Source organism: Pleurodeles waltl, chromosome 8 (genome assembly GCF_031143425.1).
Source record: "Pleurodeles waltl isolate 20211129_DDA chromosome 8, aPleWal1.hap1.20221129, whole genome shotgun sequence".
Classification (NCBI taxonomy): domain Eukaryota; kingdom Metazoa; phylum Chordata; class Amphibia; order Caudata; family Salamandridae; genus Pleurodeles; species Pleurodeles waltl.
This window is the reverse complement of record NC_090447.1, coordinates 108157016-108183229: the sequence shown is the minus strand read 5'-3', so window position 1 is coordinate 108183229 and position 26214 is coordinate 108157016.

Genomic DNA, 26214 nt, shown 5'->3' with positions numbered 1-26214 from the left:
GGTCATTGCCCAGGATGCAATCTAGGGGGAGGTCAGCACTGACTACCACCCTAAACCAGCCAAGGATACCCTCCCCCTTTAGGGGCACTATGGCTACAGGTTTGGAGGTGACCTCCCCTGTGGCTATCCTGACTTTCCTGGTCTCCTATGACATACATGTCTGGGGTCACTCACTATAGTGTGCCTGGCACAGGTGTCTCTCAGGCCAGTGGTAGGAATCCCATTCCCCTGAATGGGGTGAAAGTACCTACTCCCACCCTCAGGGTTCACCAGCTTACCATCTGGTCCTATCTCCCTGCCCAATGCTAGGAGGACTTCATCATCTGAGGAGTCCTCCTCCATGGCTACACTTGACAGCCCAGTGCTAACCACCTTCTTTGGACAGGATGCATCTCCTCTGAAGTGACCTGTCTACTGACAGTCAAAGCAAGCCATACTGTCCAAGAGCTTTTTTAACCCTGGGTCTCCCTGACTCTGCTTGTCAGAGTGGGAGTGGGATTTACTCTTCTCCTTCTTAGGGTTCTGGGATACAGAGGGAGTCTCTGTGGTGGGCTTACCACCTCCCTCCTTAGGTTTTTGGGGACCTTGGAGTTTCCTCCCTGGGACTTGACAACCACCCTGGTTCTCAACCATTCATCAGCTGCCTCCCCCAGCTCTCTAGGGTTGGTCAGCCTAGAGTCCACTGGTTGCTGGTGTAACCATTCTTGGATACAATTGGTCAAGATGTGCTCTCTCATGATCAGAATGTATAACCCCTCGTAAGTATTTACTTTGTTACCATTAATCCAGCCCTCTGGTGCCTTAAGTGAGGTGTCTACAAAGTCAACCCACAACTGGGTATTGACCTTCTGGGTGTCCCTGAACTTCATCCTATACTGCTCTGGGGTCAGACCAAACGTTTTAGTTAAGCACCTCTTCATACTGGGGTATGAATCTGCCTCCTCCCCCTTAAGGTTAGGAGCCTATCCCTCCAGAGTTGGGGACCAGCTCCCAAAGAAGTGAACCCTAGTACTGAGGCTTAACTCTCCTCATCTGGAAGGCCCTCTCAAAGGCCCCCAGCCACTTATCTATGTCATCCCCCTTTACATAGGAAGGAACTACCCCCTTGGGTAACCTGGGGCAAAAAAAAACACCTATGGACACCTCAGCTTCTCTGTTGCTACCACCATCTCTTTTCTCTTCCCTTGCCCACTTTTTCATTTCTAGGGCCAGCTTCTCTGCCTCCAAAGCTATAAATGCTATCTGGGCCTCCAGCTCTCTTTCTCTGAGGGACAGGTTCTTTCCTCCTGAAGGGACCCCTTTCCCCCAACCAGCTTTGGGTATGACCCTAGTTACTGTGTGTAGTGAGGACAGGTCTCCCTCATCCTCACTTAGGCTCAGATGCCCTCCCTCCCCTGAGTGGTTGGAGCTAGTATCCCCCCCTGCTTCTTCTTCCTCTGGAGCTTCCTCTGGGCCTACTTCTTGGGCCCCAGCCTGTGCTGTCAGGGATTTAATCAGGACATGCTTCCTGAGGTAAGTGGATGCAGGCAACCCCCTTGCAGTACACAACCCCCTAAGCTGGACTACTGTCAGCATGGGTAGGCTAGCCAGATCAAGCTCTATGGTTCCCTAGTTTTGTGTCAACAAAAACTTTTTGCAAAAATTGGAAACAAGAATTTAGAAAAATCACAAAAATTCAATAATTGAAAATAATCCAAATTAAAAATCAAAAACAATTTTTGCACTAGGACAATTTAAAGGATTTTTAATTTGTTTTACTTAAAACTGTAACATGACACTGAACACAAGTACAGGATCCCACCACTGCGCACTAAACATTTTGGCAAATGGGTCATTGGTCAAGGCAGGTAAGTACCTACACTTAGCAATAGGCCACTAACCTCCACTTAGGTCCAGTCAGGTCTCAGTAAATTAAACCTAGCTCAACCCTTGGTAGGGCTTGGCAACGAGCGACAAGGCTTAACTTAGGAGACAAAGCGTAAAGCATTCAAATATCACAAAACAGTAATTAAATAAAACACAGGAAACAGTTAAAAAATCCAAAATTAATTTATAACAATAGATTATATTTATAGCTTTAAAATGACACCAAAACTAATAAAATCAGATAAGGGGAACCGGAGATATGAATTTTTAAAGAATGAATGCTTTCTAGCGCATGGAAGCAACTAGCGCTCAAAGGGTTAAAAAAGGTCACACGGGAAAGGAACAAAGTCCAGAGTTCAGGCCACCCATGAGGTAACACTGTCACACTTACTATCAGAAGTGTTTGATTCAGGAAAGTGGTCCACAGCACCAGCCAAGGGGTCAGAGGCTCTGGTGTGCCTCTTGGGGTCAGGGACTACAACTCCCACAATGCACTTCTTCAACTTATGAAGTTGCTCCAAACGTCTCCAAACTTCTGGATCTTCTTCCAGAGGTCCTTTTTGTGGCCTTGAAGTATCCACAACTTGATCCAAGGTTCCAGAAGCTCTGAGTTGCTGCTTGGGATTTGGGACTACAATTCCCAGAATGCATCTGGTCAGAATCCTCAAATGGCCCCTGGACACTGGTCAGTTGGGCTCTGCTTGCAGGACTTGATGCAGGGGACTCTGGGCAGCTTCTTTGTACCTGTAGCAAACAGGGAGTCCCTTCTTGAAGCAGTAGAAGACAGGTAAAGTCCTTTTAGTGGTGAAGCCCAAGTGTGCAGCTGGTGCAGTCCTCCAGATTGCAGTGTCGAGGTGCAGGTCAGGGGTCCAGCAGGGCAGTCATTCTTCTCCTGTAGTTCTTCCTTATTGGAATCTGATAGGGATCTGAGGTGTGGGTGCAGGTCTGCCAGTTGTATCCCTGCTTCTGGGTGAAAAACAGGGGGGTCCTGGTTCTCCAATCAGGTGCAGGGTCCTTCCCCCTGTGATGACCACGTCCTGGGAAGTGTGGCAAAAATCAATCCCAGGGAGCAACATTCCTCAAAAATCCATCATGGCTGAAACTGATTTTTAGAGGTTACATCTGGCTGAGCCCACCCACTGGTGTGGCTAGAAATGCTAAACACATCCCTCTCCTGTCCTCTCCTAATCTAATCAAGGGGGCACCTAATTGTCTGGGTTTGCAGGATGTGAGGGTGTTGCTGGGTTGCTCCAAATATCCTTCTCTTCCTTTGAAGACCACTTTGGCAGCCCTCCCCCTTCCTGCTTCACCAGCTGTTGAGGGGAGATCTCCTCCCCCACGCACATCTCTTTGTGTGGAGCCAGGCCACTTCACACCTCATCAAGGCAGCCTGGCCAGGCTGCCAGAGGTTGGCCAATCAGAGCACAGTAGGAAAAACACTGCAGGTCTGAAGTTGGAAACTTTTCAGGTAAAGTTTAAAACTCTGAACAAGTTATATTAAATCCAACAACTGGAAGTTGTGGGATTTATTATTATAACAATTAATTTGATACCAAACCTCTGGTATCTGTTACTTAAGGGGACTTTAAAAATTAAAATAAAGTCTCCCCATTCTAGCCTATGGAGGCCGTTCACTACAATGAGGGAAAAACGAATTTGGCTGTTTTACCGCACCAGGACTTATAAAACTATTTTTATAAGGTCCCTGCTTATAGTTACATGGCACCGAGCCCTAGGGGCACATAGGGCACACCTTAGGGGTGACTTATATGTAAACATAAGGTAGTATAAGACTTTGAAACTACTTTTAATTCCAAAGTCGAATTTGCATATAACTTTAATTTAAAAGCAGCCAGCAAGACAGGCCTGTCTTTAAAATGACACTGGGCACCTCAGCAGTGGGAGCACTATCTATGCTGGGGTCCCTGAACCTACATGCCCTATCTTATACTAGGGACTTATAGGTTGGGTGACTTAGCCAATTATAATTAGCCTAATTTGCATACTGATTTTACACAGAGCACAGGCCCTTGGACTGGTTAGCAGTACCCAGGACATAATCAGAGTCAGGAAAACACCAGCACAAAGTGGAAAGTGGGGGCAATAAGTTAGGAGGCCTCTGCAATCAGCCCTGTCCTCTGACACTATTGAAACAGGTGTTTTGATAAATGTGCAGGGAAGGATACCCTCCTAAAATTGCTTTAAGGTAGGTGGGTCTGTCTCACTCCCTTGCCATGGTTGAGGTCAGGTATTAACCCCCAACAATTAGATACCTCCTGTCCCATAAACAGCTAGAAGAAACACAAGGACACTGATGGCTTTGAAGGGTGAGCATAGAGGCCCTCGGTGGCCAGTGGTGAAAGACGGCATCACCAGTGATGGGAATGTGCACAGCTGTGGACGTGAGCAGCACCCCATTTAACAAATTGTGGGTATCATCCAGTCCCTCCTTTTTTACACAAATTTAGCTCTGCATTTCACCACCCCTCTGGTCAGTGAGCCACAAATGATGTGCAGATGTAGCTCAGCAGATGTAAAACCGAGGGAAAGCTGTGGACATGTTTCAATTACTTACTGATGTGCCCATTCCTCTTTATTTCAGTCATTAAAACATGAGGAGAGCCAACCTTTAGTAGTGTTCAGGTAAGTTGTCCTGTTATAAGGGCTACACAAGTTGTTAAAGGACCTAAACCTGAGTTACAGACCCGAGCCTCAGACAAGTGCCTATAATGAGGGTGAGGGCCTTTAACTTCTGGTATAACCTGAGGCAGAAGGGCTATCAGGCTATTAGAACATTCCACCGACTGGGGGTAGACCGTTCTACATTTAAAAAAGTGAGAAACCAAAAGAGAAACATTGGAATGTTGGAGCTCCGGGCTGACACCAGCCACAATGAGCCCAGAGCTACTCCATTGTCTTCAGAGGAGCGCCCTACATTCCAATGTTCTGATTCCCTTTAACAAACAAAAGATGTTCCTCTCTGTTGTCCACAGCCGACGAAAGCCTTGTCTATCCTGAGACATCATGTCACATCCCCAACTCCTTCCCCTTATGGCCTGCAACTGCCAAGCACATTACTAAGGACTTGGATGAGGAAGAGTGGGCCTACCCTCATAGAATTACTGGTAAGTAAACCAAATATTACCTCCTTGTCCAGTCATTACTTTATGATGAATGCCCAAGCATGTAAAAAGCAATCTAGGCCTACTTAGGTATTAAGAATAATAAAAACAGAAACAGACCTTCATTAATGACATCCATGACTCTGTTTTGTTTGAAAACAAAAACAATCTCCTTTCTAAAGCATATCAGAAAGAAGTATAAGCCCAAAATCACCACACTGTAAATCATTACTCTGAATATGATAATGTTGACAGTAGTGCCCAAGTAGCAACCCTTAAAAGTTTCAAAATGTATGTACCATAAGCTTCTGCCCATGCTGCTGGCATGCCTCTGGTTGATCAGCTCTGAATCCTTCCAGGACAAGGCAATTCTCTTTTCCTGTAAACTGTGGAAACAGTGAAGCAGCCCCAGCAGCCAAAGGAATATACAGAAAATGTTAAACCTTTTCATAGAAGGTTAAAGTTTACAATATAAATCTACCGTTCTCAAAGAGGCCACGCTTTCCAGATTGAACCAACCAGCTCTTCTCACAGATAGACCATGGTGAGCTTCCTGTTCTGGTATAGAAGGAGCGGGCATGAGTTCAGATAGGATAATACCCTGATCCAGATGCACCATTCATTGTCCGTGGACCACTGGGCCCAAAATGCATGGGCGAGGCCCACATCTGAGGTTAAGCCTACTGCTCTGCCAAGCTACCAAGGGGGTAAGCAGGGGTTAGCTGAGGGTGATTCTTTTTTACCCTGACTAGAGTGAGGGTCCTTGCTTGAACAGGGGGTAACCTGACTGTCAACCAAAGACCCCATTTCTAACATTGGCCCACATCAGATACCTGATCAAAACGGAGAGAACACTGCCGGGGCATCAGATCGAAATACAACAGGCACCTCAGGGGGAGGGAAGGGGGGGCACCTCAGCTGGATGAGTGCACCACGCCAGATCCACGAGGGGGCTCCATGCCCATTGATGTTTCCTGGGGAGTGCAAAGCCACAGTCTCTCAAGTCTCTACAGTGGGTGGTTTGCCCACTGTACCATCCTTGGGAGTGCAAAGCCCCAGTCTCTCAAGTCTCTACAGTGGGTGGTTTGCCCACTGTACCATCCTGGGGAGTGCAAAGCCACAGTCTCTCAAGTCTCTACAGTGGGTGGGTTGCTCACTGCACCATCCTGGGGAGTGCAAAGCCACAGTCTCTCAAGTGGATAACAGTCTTCACAGGTTCTGGAGGGGGACTGGTGCCCAGAGTGCTTCATCCTGTGAAGGACAGACGGAGGGGATGCTGTTCTCCACTGGTTCTGGAGGGGGACTGGTGCCCAGAGTGCTTCATCCTGTTAAGGACAGACGGAGTGGATGCTGTTCTCCACTGGTTCTGGAGGGGGGCAGGTGCCCCGAGTGCTTCATCCTGTGAAGGACAGACTGAGTGGATGCTGTTCTCCACTGGTTCTGGAGGGGGACTGGTGCCCAGAGTGCATCACTCCCCCCGTGACGCTCCCAGTTGCGTCACTGCCCCTGCCGCCCATGGGGTAGCGGTGCTTGCCATGGCGGTCTTTGCCCTGTTCAGCGGTGCTTGAGTTTGCAGTTTCTGACCTGTTCAGCGGTGCTTGCCATGGCGGTCTTTGCCCATTTCAGCTGTGCTTGCCCTGTTCAGCGGTGCTTGCCATGGCGGTATTTGCCCTGTTCAGCAGTGCTTGCCATGGCGGTCTTTGCCCTGTTCAGCAGTGCTTGCCCTGTTCAGCGGTGCTTGCCATGGCGGTCTTTGCCCTGTTCAGCGGTGCTTGCCATGGCGGTCTTTGCCCTGTTCAGCGGTGTTTGAGTTTGCAGTTTCTGACCTGTTCAGCGGTGCTTGCCATGGCGGTCTTTGCCCTGTTAAGCGGTGCTTGAGTTTGCAGTTTCTGACCTGTTCAGCGGTGCTTGCCCATTTCAGCGGAGCTTGCCATGGTGGTCCTTCATTGCCCAGTTGGGCTGGCGGTCCTTCATTGGGCAGCTGGGCTGTGGCTGCCGTGGCCATGGCCCTCCTGGGCAGTTGGGCTGTAGCTCGCGGTGGCCTCCTGGGCACTGACTCTGGCGGTGGCCTCCTGGCCAGTGACGATCGTGCTGCCCTCCTGGGCACTGACTCTGGCGGTGGCCTCCTGGCCAGTGACGATCGTGCTGCCCTCCTGGGCACTGACTCTGGCGGTGGCCTCCTGGACACTGACTCTGGCGGTGGCCTCCTGGCCAGTGACGATTGTGCTGCCCTCCTGGGCACTGACTCTGGCGGTGGCCTCCTGTCCAGTGACGATCGGGCTGCCCTCCTAGGCACTGACTCTGGCGGTGGCCTCCTGGCCTGTGACGATCGGGCTGCCCTCCTGGGCACTGACTCTGGCGGTGGCCTCCTGGCTAGTGACGATTGGGCTGGCGGTGGCCTCCTGGGCAGCGGGGATGATGGCGGTCTTCTCCGCCGTGCTGCTCCTCCCAGACATTGGCGATTTCTTCTGCCCCTTCCCCACCTTGGGAGGAGTCACAGCTGAGTCGACACTCCCCCCAGGACCCTTGTGAGCGGCTTTGCTGGCTGGAGTCTTCACCCTCTCCCGCTGGGCACTGTCCAACTTCTGGTGCTTCACGGGGGATGACACTGGCTGTCCTGGTGACCGGTGCACTCCACATACCTGTAACAACAGGCACCACTGGTCCCGGAGATTTTTTGGCTGAGGTGCTAGTACGGGACCTATGATTTGGAGGGGGGGGGTGTGAAAGAGGTCAAGCTTGGTCAGGAAATGTTTCTTAGGAACATTGGGACGGGTAGGTGGAGGGGTTTTGGGAGTGGAGGAAGAGGTAGTGGTTGTAGGAGGTGTACGTTTGGTGACTTTGGATGAAGGTGCATGTGCTGGAGGCTGTCGTGAGGTGGATGGCTGTTGGGTGGGTGTGTGCCTGCGTTTGTGTATCTTGGGAGGGGGTGTCACAGACACACTGGGAGAGGACACAGGGGACGTGTAACTGGGAGTGGGGTTGGTGAGTGCAGGTGAGCGTGGTGAGGTGGTGGGTGTTCTGGTGCGGGACGTAGTGCCTGTAGTGGTAGTGCATGCAGGTGAGAGTGTAGACGACACTGGATGGGAGGAGGGAGACGACAAGGAGGGGGACACAGTGGAGGCAGTGGATGTTTCTGTGTCTGCATGTGTGTGATGCTTGCGTGAGTGCCTGTGGGATGTGTGGTGCTTATGTTTGCCTGAGCTTCCCTTGTGTGTTGACGTGTGTGCATGCTGGTCTAATGGTGTGCTTGGGATAGGCTGGGGTACAGGGGATTGGGTCTGGGTGGAGGACGTTGGAGGGGGGAGGCTAGAGACAGGGAGAATGGCTGCCATCAGTGCTGAGGCCAGACTTTGCAGGTTTCAATGAAGGGCAGCCTGACCAGAATGAATGCCCTCCAGGAATGCATTTGTGTGTTGCAGTTCCTTTTCTACACCCTGGGTGGCATTCAAAATGGTAGACTGCCCAACAGTGAGTGACCTGAGGAGGTCGATGGCTTCCTCACTGAGGGTAGCAGAGGCGACAGGGGCAGGGGCTGAGGTGCCTGGGGCGAAGGTGAAGCCCACCCTCCTGGGTGATAGGGCACGGGGCGAAGGCTCATTGGCTGCTGGGAGGGCGGTGCTGGTAGGGGGGGTGGCGCTGTACCTGTAGAAGTGGGGTGCACAGATTCTGCCACTACCACAAGGGAGCTCCCATCGGAGGACAAGTCCGTGTCGCTGGTTGCTGATCCTGTGACCGCCGTGAAGCTCCCCTCGCCCTCCGTCCCACTGGTGTATTCCGAGTTTGTGGTGTGGCCCTCCATGTCCATGTGGGATGCAGCTCCCTCGTGCTCCGGTGCCACTGTACCTCCGCCTGATGATGCTGATGCACACAAGAACAGGGAGACCACAAAAAGGGGGGGACGACAGAAGAAAGACAGGTTGATTGCATGGCTTACCGCTACCGTTGGCGGACAATACAGACACAGCAGCCCCCTGCACTACGCCGTGCTGTTGGGCTCTACAGATGCAATTCCTGGGATATATCCTACATGGCTATAGTCGACATCTGCACACATAGATGACACAGGGGCATGTATACCTGTACTTGGCACTCTACAGAGGTGATGTGGGGTGCCACATGGCCTGCATTACGGAGGGGCCTAGCCTATGGAACTCGCCCTGGCCTAGGGAAACCCACAACCCTCCTCCCCCACCCAGATACCTTCACTGCACGCAAAGTCCGCTGAGTGTTGTTGTACTCACCCCCTTGTGTCTGCTGTGATGTCCTGAAGCGCCCATCCAACTCCGGGTAGGCCACCGCCAGGATCCGGAACATCAGAGGGGTCATGGTTCGACGGGCACCCCTCCCACGTTGGGAGGCCATCCTCAGCAGAGCCTCCGCCGTCTTCTTGCTCCAGCGGCGAATGTCCTCCCATCTTTTCTGGCCGTGGGTGCTCCGTCTGTGGTGGACCCCCAGGGTCCGGACGTCCTTGGCTATGGCACTCCAAATATCCTTCTTCTGGTGGGCGCTGACCTACATGAAATGTACAGGGGAAGGAGAGAAGTCATTTCTAACTGCACCGTCGAAATGAGTGGCCCACATCCCTAGCCTTGCCATGTGGCACATGCATTCACAGTCCTTCATGCATGCAGAACTGTGCCCCCTTCCTTCTTACAACCAGCCCTCTCCACACACGCATAGCCCATACAACGTGCTCCCTGTGTACTTACCTGTTGGTCTGGAGGACTGTAGAGTAGCGTGTACTGGGGTGGACCCTGTCGACGAGCTTCTCCAACTCATCTGCCGTGAAGGCAGGGGCCTTTCCCCAGACGCACGAGCCATTGTCTCTTCCAGACCGAGGTCACAGCAGCACTTATAGTGTAGTTCCTCTCCTGTTGAAGATCAGGTATTGAGTGATTGAACAGCTAGAAAATGGCAGTCACGTCCGCAGCGGTTACGTCTGCGGCGGTGCGTACCATCACCGCCGGCGTACATCGTCATTGGCTCCTGGGACCCATAGGGTCCAATGTTAACCAATGCAGCATTGTGCCGCGGTCTCCAACCGCCTACCGCTACAGTGTAGAACGCCAGCGCAGTTACCTCACATCCCATTGTCCCACTTTAGAGGTCAGGCAGCTGCCATTTCAGGGGCCCACATGGCCTGATTCACAACTGCGGCACACAGACCTAGGCCTTGTCGCACAACACAAATACAGTCCAGATTCTGTGTATGAAAAAGAGTCTCAAAGAGTCCAAGGAGAATGTGCTGGATTATGTGCTGGGCCTGCGATCACGCATGGCTGAGTACATGAAGAAGGCAAGCAGAAACCTGGAGGCCAGCCAAGATCTCATGAAGCTCTGGCATGACCAGAAGGCTACCATGCCTGAGTATAACCCAGGACAGCTGGCGTGGGTTTTGGAGCCCATGGCTCCTAGGGCACTTCAGGCCAAATGGACTGGGCCCTAACCAATTGTGGAGAAAAGGGGTGAGGTCACCTACTTGGTGGACCTTGACACCCCCAGGAATCCTCATAGGATCCTGCATGCTAAAAGGTTGAAACCCCACCAGGACAGGGCAGACCTGACCATGCTGATCGTCACTGATGAAGGGAAGGAGGAGGAGAGTGAACCTCTGCCAGACCTCCTGTCCTCAAATGAACAAGATGGGTCAGTGGAGGGAGTGCTACTCTCTCCCACGTTGACAGACCAGCAACAAAAAGACTGCAGACAAGTTTTGGAGCAGTTTGCTAGTCTGTTCTCCCTAACCCCTGGACTCACCAATTGGTGTGTCCATGACATTGACACTGGTGACAGCTTACCTGTCAAAAACAAGCTGTACAGGCCGTCTGACCAGGTCAAGGCCAACATCAAAGCTGAAGTGGCTAAGATGTTGGAGCTCAAGGTAATTGAGCCCTCTGACAGTCCTTGGTCCAGTCCAGTGGTACTGGTGCCCAAACCTAATCCCCAAGGTGGGAAGAAGGAATTGAGATTCTGTGTGGACTACAGAGGTCTAAATGCAGTCACCAGGACTGATGCCCACCCCATACCTAGAGCTGATGAGCTCATTGATAGGTTTGGGTCTGCCAAATTCCTGAGCACATTTGATCTGACCTCAGGATACTTGCAGATTGCCTTAAGTCCAGGAGCTAAGGAGAAGTCAGCATTTTCCACACCAGAGGGCCACTTCCAGTTCAAGGTGATGCCTTTTGGCCTGAAAAATGGTCCTGCCACCTTCCAACGGTTGGTGAATAGAGTCCTGTCTGGGTTGGAATCTTTCAGTGCAGCTTATCTGGATTATATATCTGTATTACGTTCCACCTGGTAGGACCACCTGGTCCACCTGAAGGAAATGCTTCAGGCCCTGCTTCAAGCAGGCCTGACTATCAGGGCAAGCAAGTGCCAGATAGGGCAAAGCTCAGTTGGTACCCTGGGCCACCTTGTTGGTGGAGGCCATGTACAACCTCTCCAGCCCAAGATCCAGACTATCTTGGATTGGGAGGCTCCTAAAACCCAGACTCAGGTCAGGGCCTTTCTTGGTCTGACTGGGTACTACAGGAGGTTTGTTCAGAATTATGGGACCATAGTGGCCCCTCTGACTGAGCTTGCCTCCAAGAAACCGCCCAAGAAGGTCATTTGCACCCCAGAGTGTCAGAAAGCTTTTGACACCCTAAAACAGTCTATGTGTTCAGCACCAGTGTTACTGGCCCCTGACTATAGCAAGGAGTTTATAGTGCAAACAGATGCTTCAGAGGAAGGGATTGGGGCAGTATTAGCACAAGTTAATGAAGAGGGCCAAGATCAACCAGTTGCCTTCATTAGCAGGCGACTACTTCCCAGAGAGAGGATGGAGTGCCATTGAGAGGGAGGCCTTTGCTGTGGTCTGGTCCCTGAAGAAGTTGAGGCCATACTTGTTTGGCACTCACTTCTGTGTACAAACTGAACACAGACCTCTCAGATGGTTGATGCAAATGAGGGGGAAGAACCCAAAACTGTTAAGGTGGTCCATTTCCCTACAGGGGATGGACTTCACAGTGGAGCACAGACCTGGGACTGCCCATGCCAATGCAGACGGCCTTTCCAGGTTTTTCCACTTGGCTGATGAGGACTACCAAGGGTGTAGGTTAGTACCCATCACCTTTCATTCTGGGGGGGTGGGGGGGCAGTGTAGGAAAGTCATCCTTTTTGCCCTGGTCACCCTCACACTTTTTGGTGGTTACTGACTCTTGGCTGTGCCCTGGGTACTGCTTACCAGTCCCAGGGCCAGTGTTCTGTGTAAAGTGGATATGCAAATTAGGCTGATTATAATTGGCAAATTTAACCCAGCTATAAGTCCCTAGTATATGGTAGGGCATGGTGGTTTAGGGACCCCAGCATAGGTAGTGCCTCCATAGGTGCACTGCCGAGGTGCCCAGTGTCATTTTAAAGGCAGGCTTGCCTTGCTGGCTGCTTTTAAATTAAAGTTGCATGCAAATTCGACTTTGGAATTAAGCGTGGTTCCAAAGTCTTAAACTACCTTATTTTTACATATAAGTCACCCCTAAGGTGTGCCCTATGTGCCCCTAAGGCTGGGTGCCATGTAACTATAAGCAGGGACCTTATAAAAATAGTTTTATAAACCCTGGTGAGGTAAAACAGTCAAATTCGTTTTCCCTCATTGTAGTGAATGGCCTCCATAGGCTAAAATGGGGGGAATTTATTTTAATTGTAAAAGTCCCCTTTAATGACAGATACCAGAAGTTTGGTATCAAATTAATTGTTATAATAAATCCCACAACTTCCAGTTGTGGGATTTAATATAACTTGTTCAGGTAAAGAGTTATAAACTTTACTTACAAAGTTGCCAACTTCAGCCCTGCAGTGTTTTTGCTGCTGTGCTCTGATTGGCCAGCCTCTGGCACCGTGGCCAGGCTGCCTTGATGAGGTGTGAAGTGGCCTGCTTCACACAAAGAGATGTGCCTGTGGGAGGAGATCTCCCCTCAGCAGATGGTGAGACAGGAAGGGGGAGGGCTGCCAAACTGGTCTTCAAAGGCAGAGAAGGACATTTGGAACAACCCAGCAACATCCCCACATCCTGCAAACCCAGACAGTTAGGTGCCCCCTTGTTTAGATTAGGAGAGGGCAGGAGAGGGGTGTGTTTATGATTTTTAGCCACACCAGTGGGTGGGCTCAGCCAGATGTAACCTCCAAAAATCACTTTCAGCCATGATGGATTTTTGAAGAATGTTGCCTCGTGGGATTGATTTTTGCTACACTTCCAAGGAAGTGGTCATCACAGGGGGGAGGACCCTGCACCTGATTGGAGAACCAGGACCCCCTGTTTTTCACCCAGGAGCAAGGATACAACTGGCAGACCTGCACCCACACCTCAGATCCCCATCAGATTCAAACAAGGAAGAACCACAGAAGAAGAAGGACTGCCCTGCTGGACCCCTGGCCTGCACCTGGACCCTGCACTCTGAAGGACTGCACCAGCTGCACACTTGGGCTTCACCACAAGAAGGACTTTGCCTGCCTTCAACTGGCTCAGGGAGGGACTCCCTGTTTGCTACAGGTGAAAAATTGCTAACCAGAGTCCCCTACACCAACTCCTGAAGAAATCAACCGGCTGACCATTGTCTAGTGGCCAAAAAGGAGTTTGCGCCAGGTGCATTCTGGGAGTTATATTCCACACCCCCAAGGATCATCTCAGAGCTTCTGGAACCTTCAAATCAAAATCAAATCATTAACATTTATAAAGTGAGCTACTCACCCGTGCGGGTCTCAAGGCACTAGGGGAAGGGGTTACTGCTGCTCGAAGAGCCAGGTCTTGAGGAGTCTCCGGAATACGGAGTGTTCCTGGGTGGTCCTGAGGATGGTGGGGAGGGTGTTCCAAGTCTTGGCCGCCAGGTAGGAGAAGGACCTCCCACCCGCCGTGGAGCGGCGGATGCGAGGGACGGCGGCGAGAGCGAGGCTGGTGGAGCGGAGAAGACGGTTGGGAGCGTAGAAGCTGAGGCGGCGGTTGAGGTATTCTGGTCCCTTGTTGTGGAGGGCTTTGTGTGCGTGGGTGAGGAGTCGGAAGGTGATCCTTTTGCTGACGGGAAGCCAGTGCAGGTGTCTCAGGTGGGCGGAGATGTGGCTGTTGCGGGGTATGTCAAGGATGAGGCGGGCGGAGGCGTTTTGAATTTGTTGCAGACGTTTCTGGAGTTTTGCGGTGGTTCCAGCATAAAGGGTGTTGCCGTAGTCCAGGCGGCTCGTGACGAGGGCGTGGGTCACGTCTTTCTGGTGTCGGCGGGGATCCAGTGGAAGATCTTCCGGAGCATGCGGAGGGTGAGGAAGCAGGAGGAGGACACGGCGTTGACTTGTTTGGTCATGGTGAGAAGTGGGTCCAAGATGAAGCCGAGGTTGCGTGCGTGGTCTGAGGGGGTCGGTGTGGTGCCAAGGGCCGTCGGCCACCAGGAGTCGTCCCAGGCGGTCGGGGTGTTACCGAGGATGAGGACTTCCGTTTTGTCAGAGTTCAGTTTCAGACGGCTGAGTCTCATCCAATCTGCGACGTCCTTCATTCCATCTTGCAGGTTGGTCTTTGCGCTGGTGGGGTCCTTGGTGAGGGAGAGTATCAGTTTAGTGTCGTCGGCGTAGGAGGTGATGATGATGCTGTGCTTGCGTACGATATTGGCGAGGGGGCTCATGTAGACATTGAAGAGTGTCGGGCTGCGCGAGGAGCCTTGTGGGACTCCGCAGATGATCTCGGTGGGGTCTGAGCGAAAAGGTGGGAGGTAGACTCTTTGAGAGCGGTTGGAGAGGAAGGAGGCGATCCAGTCCAGGGCCTGGCCTTGGATCCCGGTGGAGCGGAGGCGGTTTATTAGGGTGCGATGACAGACGGTGTCGAAGGCAGCCGAGAGGCCGAGGAGGATGAGGGCGACTGTTTCACCGTTGTCCATCAGGGTTCTGATGTCGTCTGTGACTGAGATGAGGGCGGTTTCAGTGCTGTGGTTGGCTCAGAATCCGGATTGAGAGGGGTCGAGAAGGTTGTTGTCTTCAAGGAAGTTGGTAAGCTGCTTGTTGACGGTCTTCTCTATGACTTTGGCAGGGAAGGGGAGGAGCGAGATGGGGCGGAAGTTCTTCAGGTCGCTTGGGTCAGCTGTAGGTTTCTTCAGTAGGGTGTTGACTTCATCGTGTTTCCAGGTTTCGGGGAAGGTAGCAGACGAAAACGAGGAGTTGATGATGGTCTGGAGGTGCGGGGCGATGATGTCATCAGCTTTATTGAAGATGAAGTGTGGGCAGGGGTCCGAGGGGGCACTGGAGTGGATTGAGTTTATGGTGGTTTTGGTCTCTTCTGTGTTGATGTGGGTCCAGGCGTTGAGGGTGATGGCTGGGGGTGTGGGTTCAGTGTTGGTCGGCTGGGTCTGGTGTCCGAAGCTGTCGTGTAGGTCGGTAATCTTACGATGGAAGAAGGTGGCGAGGGAGTTGCACAGGTCTTGTGAGGGCGTGATGGCGTTGGCTTTGGGGTTGGAGAACTATTTTACGATGCTGAAGAGTTCTCTACTGTTGTGGCTGTTTTTGTCCAGTCTGTCTGTGAAGAAATTCCTTTTGGCTGCGCGGATCAGGTGGTGGTGTTCGCAGGTAGCGTTCTTGAGGGCAGTCATGTTGTCTGTGGTGTGGTCCTTACGCCAGGCTTTCTCAAGGGCGCGACAGGTTTTCTTTGATTCCTTAAGGGTGTCAGAGAACCAGAGAGTTTTTTTGGTATTGGACTGTCTTGGAAGGTGTCTGAGGGGAGCGAGGTTGTCTGCGCAGTTGGTGATCCAGTTCGTGAGGCTGAGGGCTGTGTCGTTGGGGTCGGCGGCGAAGGTGGGTTGGTTGTCGATGAGCGTGGAGAAAAGCTGTTCTTCGGGGATTTTGTTCCAGTGTCGACGAGGGATGGGTTGAGTGCGGAGGTGGCGAGTCTCGCGTCGGAAGGTGAAGTGGACACAACTGTGGTCGGTCCAGTGTAGAGCGGAGGCGTGGCTGAAGGAAACGTGTTTGCTGGCGGAGAAGATGGGGTCAAGCGTGTGTCTGGCGATGTGGGTGGGGGTGTTCACCAGTTGCTTGAGGCCGAGGTTGGCGAGGTTGTCGAGCAGGGCGGTGGTGTTGGGGTCGTTGTTCTGTTCCAGATGGAAGTTGAGGTCGCCGAGGAGGATGTAGTCTGGCGAGGCGAGGGCGTGCGGGGAGATGAAGTCGGTGATGGAGTCGCTGAAGAGGGCGCGCGGTCCGGGAGGACGGTAGATGAGGGATCCTCTGAGGGTGGTCCTGGGGTCTGTGCGGATCTGGAAGTGCAGGTGCTCGGCGGCGAGGGGGGTGTCTTCGGTGGAGGTGGTGACGCTGATGGAGTCTTCGAAGACGATGGCGATTCCTCCTCCTACTTGATTGGTGCGGTCTTTCCAGAAGGTCTTGTAGCCTTCGGGGATGGCTATGGCGATGTCGGGGGCCGAAGAGGCGTTCATCCAGGTCTCAGTGATGAAGGCGACGTCTGGTGCGGTGGAGTCCAGGAGGTCCCAGAGTTCAACTGCGTGCTTGTGGACGGATCGAGCGTTGATCAGGATGCATTTGAGGTGGTTGATGGCACGTGGGCTGGTGGTCGTGGTTGTTTCGTGGTGGAAGGTAAGTTTGAAGGTGTGACATGCGAAGGGTCCATGGGTACGTTTCGGGTTAGCTTGGAAGCAGGTGCAGGAGCGCCCTGGGTTGAGGGCGTGGAGGGTGATGGGGTCGTAGCGGTGCAGCGGGTTTGGGGGTGCTGGGGGCCAGGGGTCGTGGCGCTGGGCGCGGGCTGGGCGCGGGCCAGGCGCGGACGGGTGCAGACGGGCTTGCCTTTGGCGCGCCAGCGGCGCACCCGCTGCGCGTTCGCGCAGCGGCCGCCATAAGAGGGAGGAGGGGGGGGCAGCTGGGGGCGGGGGACGGGAGTGGGGCGACGAATGGGAGCTGGGGGGGGCGGGGGCGTGCAGGAGGTGGCGGCGGGAAAGCGGAGGGAGGGGGGACAGGTAGAGGGGAGAAGAGGTGGGGAGGGGGGGTTTAAGGGTGGTGGGGGTGAGTTTAGGAAGAAAGTTAGGAGGAAAGTTAGGAAGATAGGGAGGGGGGTTATAGAGGTGGAGGTGGGTGAGGGTGAGAGATAGAAGATAGGGGGTTACAGAGATGGAGGTGAGTGAGGGTGAGAGATAGAAGATAGGGGGTTACAGAGATGGAGGTGAGTGAGGGTGAGAGATAGAGTGAAAGGATAGGAAGATAGGGGGGTTACAGAGGAGGTGGCAAGTGAGGGGGAAAGATAGAGAGATAGGTAGATAGGGGCGTTACAGAGGGGGTGGCGAGTGAGGGAGGTCAGAGAGACGAGACAGGAGCAGGAGGGCAGGCGCGGGAAGAACCAAGAAGCAGGTAAAAGAAGAAGAGGAGCAGAAGAGGGAAGATCAGAAGAGAGAAGAACACAGAAGAAGGTAAAGAAGAAGAGGAGCGACGAGCAGCAGAGGGAAGAGCCAAGAAGAGGGACAGAGAAGAAGAAAGCACACGCAGGTCGCGGTGCAAAGGAGAGAGAGAGAAGCACACAGAAGAAGAACACAGATGAAGACAGAAGAGGGGAGCAGGAAAGAAAGAAGAGTACAGATGAAGACTACAGAAGAAGAGCACAGAGGAAGAACAGAGATGAAGAAAAGAAGCAGGAGAGGAGGTGAGTAGCGCGGGGCAGGGCGAGGGGCTGGGCGGTGGGGGGTGGGTACTTACTGTGAATTCGCTGGGCTTGCTAGGAGGTCTCAGGAGCCTGGGCTGGTGGAGCTGCAGCGGCAGGGGGAGCGACCTACCCTTGGGTCAACCTTGGGTTGAGCTGTGGACCCCGAAAGAACCATAAAGGAACATCAGGGAGAAGATCCAGAAGTTTGGAGAACTTTTGAAAAAAAAGCTCCATAGAGGGACCGACCCGCCGTGGCAGCACTAGTCGCCTTGCCTGAACTGCGACCCGGCCTGACTTGCAGGATTGTCCGGGTGAAGAAAATCTCCAAAAAAGAGACTAAGTCCGAACGTAGGAAGTTGACGGGACCTCCTAGGCAGCGTATCCGAGGAGGGCTCCAAGGACATCGGATCAAGATCCAGGTTTGCCCAGGTCGAAGGATTTTTACCTCGAAAAAATGACTAAGTCTGAAGGTAAAAATCTCCACTGAGTGCTCCTGCGACGCGTATCTGGAGAAGGGTTCCAGGAGGTCGGATTGGACTGGCAGGATCGTCCCTCTGAAGAAAATCTTCAGAAAAACGACTACGTCCGAAGGTAAACTTTTGACCGGGGCCTCCCGTGGGCTGTAGCCGAGCCGGGCTCCATTGTGGTCGTCCTTATACTTTGACTTTGCCCGGTCGAGGTGCCACCAGATGACACGATTGGCACTTTTTGTTTCTAGGAGCTAGAAAACAATAATTCTTTAATAATTCATATCTCCGGTTCCCCTTATCCGATTTTATTCGTTTTTGTGTAATTTTTTTGATAAAAATATGATCTATTTTTATAAATAGGTTTTGTATTTTTAAACTGTTTCCTGTGTTTTATTTAATTACTGTTTCGTGATATTTGAATGCATTACACTCTGTCTCCTAAGTTAAGCCTTGTCGCTCGTTGCCAAGCCTCAAAGGTTTGAGCTGGGTTTAATTTACTGAGACCTAACTGGACTTAAGTGGAGGTTAGTGGCCTATTTCTAAGGGTAGGTACCTACCTGCCCTAAGCAAAAACCCATTTTCCAACACCACCCACAATGATGACTTTGGTTACTTTGCATCATGCCTCTCCATAATTGTGTTGCAACTCTTGTCATCCTCAGCTGTAATCCTTCTGTAATGAGGTTTGAACGCCTAAAAGTTCTTGCAACAAGAAATAACAATTTGTTTCAACATTAGCGATGAATATACAGTTTTGATCTATTGTACATTCAAACCATAACATATGTTTGTGGATTGATTTTAAATTTCTATTTCTGTAATCTGAAAACCCAGAACTAGTCTAGATGTGTAAATGTTTGAGCTATGCAAAAGCTTGAACGTCCTGTGATGGACAGTGTGTAAAAATGTGCTGGATAAGGTGGAGTGTCAGCTGTACAGGTTTCAGGGCTACAAGGGCTCCTATGAATCTGGCCCAGAAATATAAAAATGGCCGTCAGAGAGAAGGACCATTATTAGGTGAAAAGGGCCTGGAGTTGTAGCGGCCAATGACATCTGGATGTAACATGCTGTAGGGTACAGAATGTATAATCCAAAAGGGGATGTGGTCAAGTAGGAAAGGCTTTTCTGGGGTCACGAGGACACCACACAAGGTTGCACAGTATTCACTGTAATTACATGAAGGTTAATGCCAATTAAGACCCACTTCCTGTTTCTTCTTCCTCTTGTAGCACTGATTCAACAGTAACCATGTCCTCCCCACCACCAACATCAGTGGGGGAGGACCTCCAACAGCTCCTGAAGGAATATGTGAGTGATATTATATCTTCCATGGCTTTTGTTTGCACTTGAATATCTGGAGAATGTTGGGAAAAGGGAGGGCAGTGCTACTTTCACCCAGCAGCAGTCCTGTGAGAGAACCTGAGACACAGAAGGAGACCACAGGGATGGGCCTGAGAGGCAGAAGGAGACCACGGGGATGTGCCTGAAAGACAGAAGGAGAGTGATCACAGGGGTGGGCCTGAGAGGAAGAAAGAGAGAGACCACAGGGGCGGGCCTGAGAGAAAGAAAGCAAGGGACCACAGGGACGAGTCTGAGAGAAAGAGAGAGCGAGCGAGCACATGGTGTGGTCTGAGAGCAAGAGAGAGAGAGCACTGGGAGGGGTCTGAGAGGAAGAAAGAGACCACAGAGAGGGGTCTGAGAGGAAGACAGAGTGCACAGGGACGGGCCTGAGAGGAAGAAAGAGAGAGACCACAGGTGCAGACCTGAGACAAAGAGAGAGTGAGCACAGGGAGGGGTCTGAGAGTAAAAGAGAGAGACCACAGGAAGGAGTCTGAGAGGAAGAGGGAGAGAGAAAAAACACAGGGAGGGATCTAAAAGGAGGAGAGTTAGAGAGCACAGGAAAGTATCTGAGAGGAAGAGAGAGATAGCACTGGGAGGGTTCAGAGAGGAAGAGACAGAGCATGGGGAGGGTTTTGAGAGGAAGAGAGAGAGAGTATGGGGGGTCTGAGAAGAGAGAGAGCACAGGGAGGAGTCAGAGAGAGAGAGAGAAGGCCTGAAAAGAAGAGAGAAAAGACAAGCTTAGATTGAATGAGACAGGATAGGTAAGGGTAAACTTTGGGGTAATGCATAAGGAGACAGAGTTGATAGTGATAGCACAAAGAAAGACATTGAAAATGAGGGGATGCAGGAAGAGAAAATAACAATTAGGAAGAGAATTGGGGCTTATCGGAGTGGGAACGGTCGAAAAGAAACGGGAGGAGGTGAAGAGATACAAATAGAGAAGAGGGGAGTATTTGAAAGAGTATGTGGAAGAAATAAAAGTAGACAGGAGATGTTATGGTAAGTCCTGGTGAATCAGAAATATTTTTAAGCATTTGGGCAAGACAATAAATTAAAAATGGATGAGAGATGAAAATGTGGAGCGTGCAAAGGCAAAAATGATATAGTTATAAAAGAGAGACATTGAAGTAAAGAAGGAAAAATGGTGAGAGAAAATGGAGGAAAGAAACAGAAAAGTGAGTAGAAAAGGCCGCATCCAGCAGACCCATGACCAAAGGCAATGTGCTTACATCTTAACACATCACAAATGAGTATCATGCTAATGTCCTATGATTCCACAATATATTGTTAGAGCAAATACTTGCTATGGACATATTTAGTACATTTAGTAGTTGCTGTGAATGGCAATTTATGTAAATGTTCCCTTTATAATTTACTATTTGTTGGAAAATTGGTTATTGGTAAGGGCAGGTAAGTACCTACACTTAGTAATATGCCACTAAACTCCACTTAGGTCCAGTCAGGTCTCAGTAAATTAAACCTAGCTCAACCCTAGGTAGCTTGGCAACGAGCGACAAGGCTTAACTTAGGAGACAAAGCGTAAAGCATTCAAATATCACAAAACAGTAATTAAATAAAACACAGGAAACAGTTAAAAAATCCAAAATCCATATATAACAATAGTTTATATTTTTATCTTTAAAATGACACCAAAACAAATATAATCGGATAAGGGGAACCGGAGATATGAATTAAAAGAAAATTAATGCTTTCTAGAGCATATAAGCAACTAGCGCTCAAAGGGTTAAAAAAGGTCACACTGGAAAGGAACAAAGTCCAGAGTTCAGGCCACCAACGAGGTAACACTGTCACACTTACTTTCAGAAGCGTTTGATTCAGGAAAGTGGTCCACAGCACCAGTAAAGGGTTCAGAGGCTCTGGTGTGCCTCTTGGGGTCTGGGACTACAACTCCTGCAATGCATTTCTTTAACTTATGGAGTTGCTCCAAACATCTCCAAACTTCTGGATCTTCTTCCAGAAGTCCTTTTTGTGTCCTTGAAGTGTCCACAACTTGGTCCAATGTTCCAGAAGCTCTGAGTTGCTCTGTGGGAGTTGGGACTACAATTCCCAGAATGCACCTGGTCAGAATCCTCAAATGGCTGGTCAGCTGGGCTCTGCTTGCAGGACTTGATGCAGGGGACTCTGGGCAGCTCCTTTGTATCTGTAGCAAACAGGGAGTCCCTTCTTGAAGCAGTAGAAGACAGGTAAAGTCCTTTTAGTGGTGAAGCCCAAATGTACAGCTGGTGCAGTCCTCCAGAGTGCAGTGTCCAGGTGCAGGTCAGGGGTCCGGCAGGGCAGTCCTTCCTCTCCTGTAGTTCTTCCTTGTTGGAATCTGATAGGGATATGCGGTGTGGGTGCAGGTCTGCTAGTTTTTTCCCTGCTCCTGTGTGAAAAACAGGGGGGTCCTGGTTCTCCAATCAGGTGCAGGGTCCTCCCCCCTGTGATGACCACTTCCTGGGAAGTGTGACAAAAATAAATCCCAGGGAGCAATGTTCCTCAAAAATCCATCAAGGCTGAAACTGATTTTTAGAGGTTACATCTGGCTGAGCCCACCCACTGGTGTGGCTAAAAATCCTAAACACACCCCTCTCCTAATCAAGGGGGCACCTAATTGTCTGGGTTTGCAGGATGCAAGGGTGTTGCTGGGTTGCTCCAAATGTCCTTCTCTGCCTTTGAAGACCAGTTTGGCAGCCCTCCCCCTTTCTGCTTCACCATCTGCTGAGGGGAGATCTCCTACCCCAGGCACATATCTTTGTGTGGAGCCAGGCCACTTCACACCTTATCAAGGCAGCCTCGACAGGCTGCCAGAGGCTGGCAAATCAGAGCACAGCAGCAAAAACACTGCAGGGCTGAAGTTGGCAACTTTTCAGGTAAAGTTTAAAACTCTTTACCTGAACAAGTTATATTAAATCCAACAACCGGAAGTTGTGGGATTTATTATAACAATTAATTTGATACCAAACTTCTGGTATCTGTTACTTAAGGGGACTTTAAAAATTAAAATAAAGTCTCCCCATTCTAGCCTATAGAGGCCATTCACTACAATGAGGGAAAAACAAATTTGACTGTTTTACCGCACCAGGGCTTATAAAACTATTTTTATAAGGTCCCTGCTTATAGTTACATGGCACCCATCCCTAGGGGCACATAGGGCACACCTTAGGTGTGACTTATTTGTAAGAATAAGGTAGTTTAGGATTTTGGAACTACTTTTAATTCCAAAGTCGAATTTGCAGATACCTTTAATTTAAAAGCAGCCAGCAAGTCAGGCCTGCCTTTAAAATGACACTGGGCACCTCATCAGTGTACCTGTGTGTGCACTACCTATGCTGGGGTCCCTAAACCTACATGCCCTACCATAAACTAGGGACTTATAGGTAGGTTGACTTAGCCAATTATAATTAGCCTAATTTGCATACTGATTTTACACGGAGCACAGGCCCTGGGACTGGTTAGCAGTAACCAGGGCACCATCAGAGTCAGGAAAACACCAGCAAAAAGTGGAAAATGGGGGCAAAAAGTTAGGGGGCCTCTGCAATCAGCCCTATTCTCTCACGCAAGCACCGCCCCGCCCACACGCCCAGGAGGCTCAGCCCAACCCTGGGAGAGTCTTCCTGGCTTGTCAGGCGAGGAACACAGTGAAGAGAACAGGCTGTCCCTTTGCAGGGCCTACTCTGCCTGACATCCTCCTGCCATGGTCACTACCTCTGGATAGTGACTCCATCCCAACAGTGAAAGGACCCATCTCAAACTGAAACTTCTTTCTAGGGGGTCTTCCTCCTCTCTCTCGGTCAACTTGGGTAGTGAGGTGCCCACCTCCCCTACCCTTAGTTTTGCTAGGGCAACACCTAGCTTACCCAAGAGCTCACCTAACACTTGAGCAACCCCACCATGACCAACAGGGTCAGGGGGCCTACTTTGCTTTTGGCTCTGGGGTCTGCCTACCAGGCCAAGTACAGTGCTGCCAGGAAGGCTAGCATCCAGCAGAGGCTACTGACAGCTGTCAGTACCAAGAACCACACCCTAAGCTCTCCACTGACAGGTGGCTGAGCTGCTTTAGGGGCAACTGTGTGGTCATGGCACCCCTCTTGCTGTCTAGAGTGGGGGGCTACCACCTCGTGTGGCAGACACCCTCCTTCCACTCTCCATTCTGTCAGTGCAGGGGCAACATCCTGCATCTGGACAGCTGCCTGACTACTCAGGACTTCCTTGGGGTCAGGAGAGGCCTCACCAGTGCCAACTCTGGGCTCCCCCCACTGGGGCAGAAGGCTTTTGGCTCCCTGGAACTCTCTTTAAGAGTGGCCCACCCGTCCTTTTCTTCTTTCCTTTTCATGGGGACCCCTCTCTCCTAACTGTAGAGACTGACTCCCCAGGACTTTGGGTTGGGGGGGCGCACTGGGCGAGCGCCCCTTCTGGGACCAGACTCACCTCTGGAAGGTCATTGCCCAGGATGCAATCTAGGGGGAGGTCAGCACTGACTACCACCCTAAACCAGCCAAGGATACCCTCCCCCTTTAGGGGCACTATGGCTACAGGTTTGGAGGTGACCTCCCCTGTGGCTATCCTGACTTTCCTGGTCTCCTATGACATACATGTCTGGGGTCACTCACTATAGTGTGCCTGGCACAGGTGTCTCTCAGGCCAGTGGTAGGAATCCCATTCCCCTGAATGGGGTGAAAGTACCTACTCCCACCCTCAGGGTTCACCAGCTTACCATCTGGTCCTATCTCCCTGCCCAATGCTAGGAGGACTTCATCATCTGAGGAGTCCTCCTCCATGGCTACACTTGACAGCCCAGTGCTAACCACCTTCTTTGGACAGGATGCATCTCCTCTGAAGTGACCTGTCTACTGACAGTCAAAGCAAGCCATACTGTCCAAGAGCTTTTTTAACCCTGGGTCTCCCTGACTCTGCTTGTCAGAGTGGGAGTGGGATTTACTCTTCTCCTTCTTAGGGTTCTGGGATACAGAGGGAGTCTCTGTGGTGGGCTTACCACCTCCCTCCTTAGGTTTTTGGGGACCTTGGAGTTTCCTCCCTGGGACTTGACAACCACCCTGGTTCTCAACCATTCATCAGCTGCCTCCCCCAGCTCTCTAGGGTTGGTCAGCCTAGAGTCCACTGGTTGCTGGTGTAACCATTCTTGGATACAATTGGTCAAGATGTGCTCTCTCATGATCAGAATGTATAACCCCTCGTAAGTATTTACTTTGTTACCATGAATCCGGCCCTCTGGTGCCTTAAGTGAGGTGTCTACAAAGTCAACCCACAACTGGGTATTGACCTTCTGGGTGTCCCTGAACTTCATCCTATACTGCTCTGGGGTCAGACCAAACGTTTTAGTTAAGCACCTCTTCATACTGGGGTATGAATCTGCCTCCTCCCCCTTAAGGTTAGGAGCCTATCCCTCCAGAGTTGGGGACCAGCTCCCAAAGAAGTGAACCCTAGTACTGAGGCTTAACTCTCCTCATCTGGAAGGCCCTCTCAAAGGCCCCCAGCCACTTATCTATGTCATCCCCCTTTACATAGGAAGGAACTACCCCCTTGGGTAACCTGGGGCAAAAAAAAAACACCTATGGACACCTCAGCTTCTCTGTTGCTACCACCATCTCTTTTCTCTTCCCTTGCCCACTTTTTCTTTTCTAGGGCCAGCTTCTCTGCCTCCAAAGCTATAAATGCTATCTGGGCCTCCAGCTCTCTTTCTCTGAGGGACAGGTTCTTTCCTCCTGAAGGGACCCCTTTCCCCCAACCAGCTTTGGGTATGACCCTAGTTACTGTGTGTAGTGAGGACAGGTCTCCCTCATCCTCACTTAGGCTCAGATGCCCTCCCTCCCCTGAGTGGTTGGAGCTAGTATCCCCCCCTGCTTCTTCTTCCTCTGGAGCTTCCTCTGGGCCTACTTCTTGGGCCCCAGCCTGTGCTGTCAGGGATTTAATAAGGACATGCCTCCTGAGGTAAGTGGATGCAGGCAACCCCCTTGCAGTACACAACCCCCTAAGCTGGACTACTGTCAGCATGGGTAGGCTAGCCAGATCAAGCTCTATGGTTCCCTAGTTTTGTGTCAACAAAAACTTTTTGCAAAAATTGGAAACAAGAATTTAGAAAAATCACAAAAATTCAATAATTGAAAATAATCCAAATTAAAAATCAAAAACAATTTTTGCACTAGGACAATTTAAAGGATTTTTAATTTGTTTTACTTAAAACTGTAACATGACACTGAACACAAGTACAGGATCCCACCACTGCGCACTAAACATTTTGGCAAATGGGTCATTGGTCAAGGCAGGTAAGTACCTACACTTAGCAATAGGCCACTAACCTCCACTTAGGTCCAGTCAGGTCTCAGTAAATTAAACCTAGCTCAACCCTTGGTAGGGCTTGGCAACGAGGGACAAGGCTTAATTTAGGAGACAAAGCGTAAAGCATTCAAATATCACAAAACAGTAATTAAATAAAACACAGGAAACAGTTAAAAAATCCAAAATTAATTTATAACAATAGATTATATTTATAGCTTTAAAATGACACCAAAACTAATAAAATCAGATAAGGGGAACCGGAGATATGAATTTTTAAAGAATGAATGCTTTCTAGCGCATGGAAGCAACTAGCGCTCAAAGGGTTAAAAAAAGGTCACACGGGAAAGGAACAAAGTCCAGAGTTCAGGCCACCCATGAGGTAACACTGTCACACTTACTATCAGAAGTGTTTGATTCAGGAAAGTGGTCCACAGCACCAGCCAAGGGGTCAGAGGCTCTGGTGTGCCTC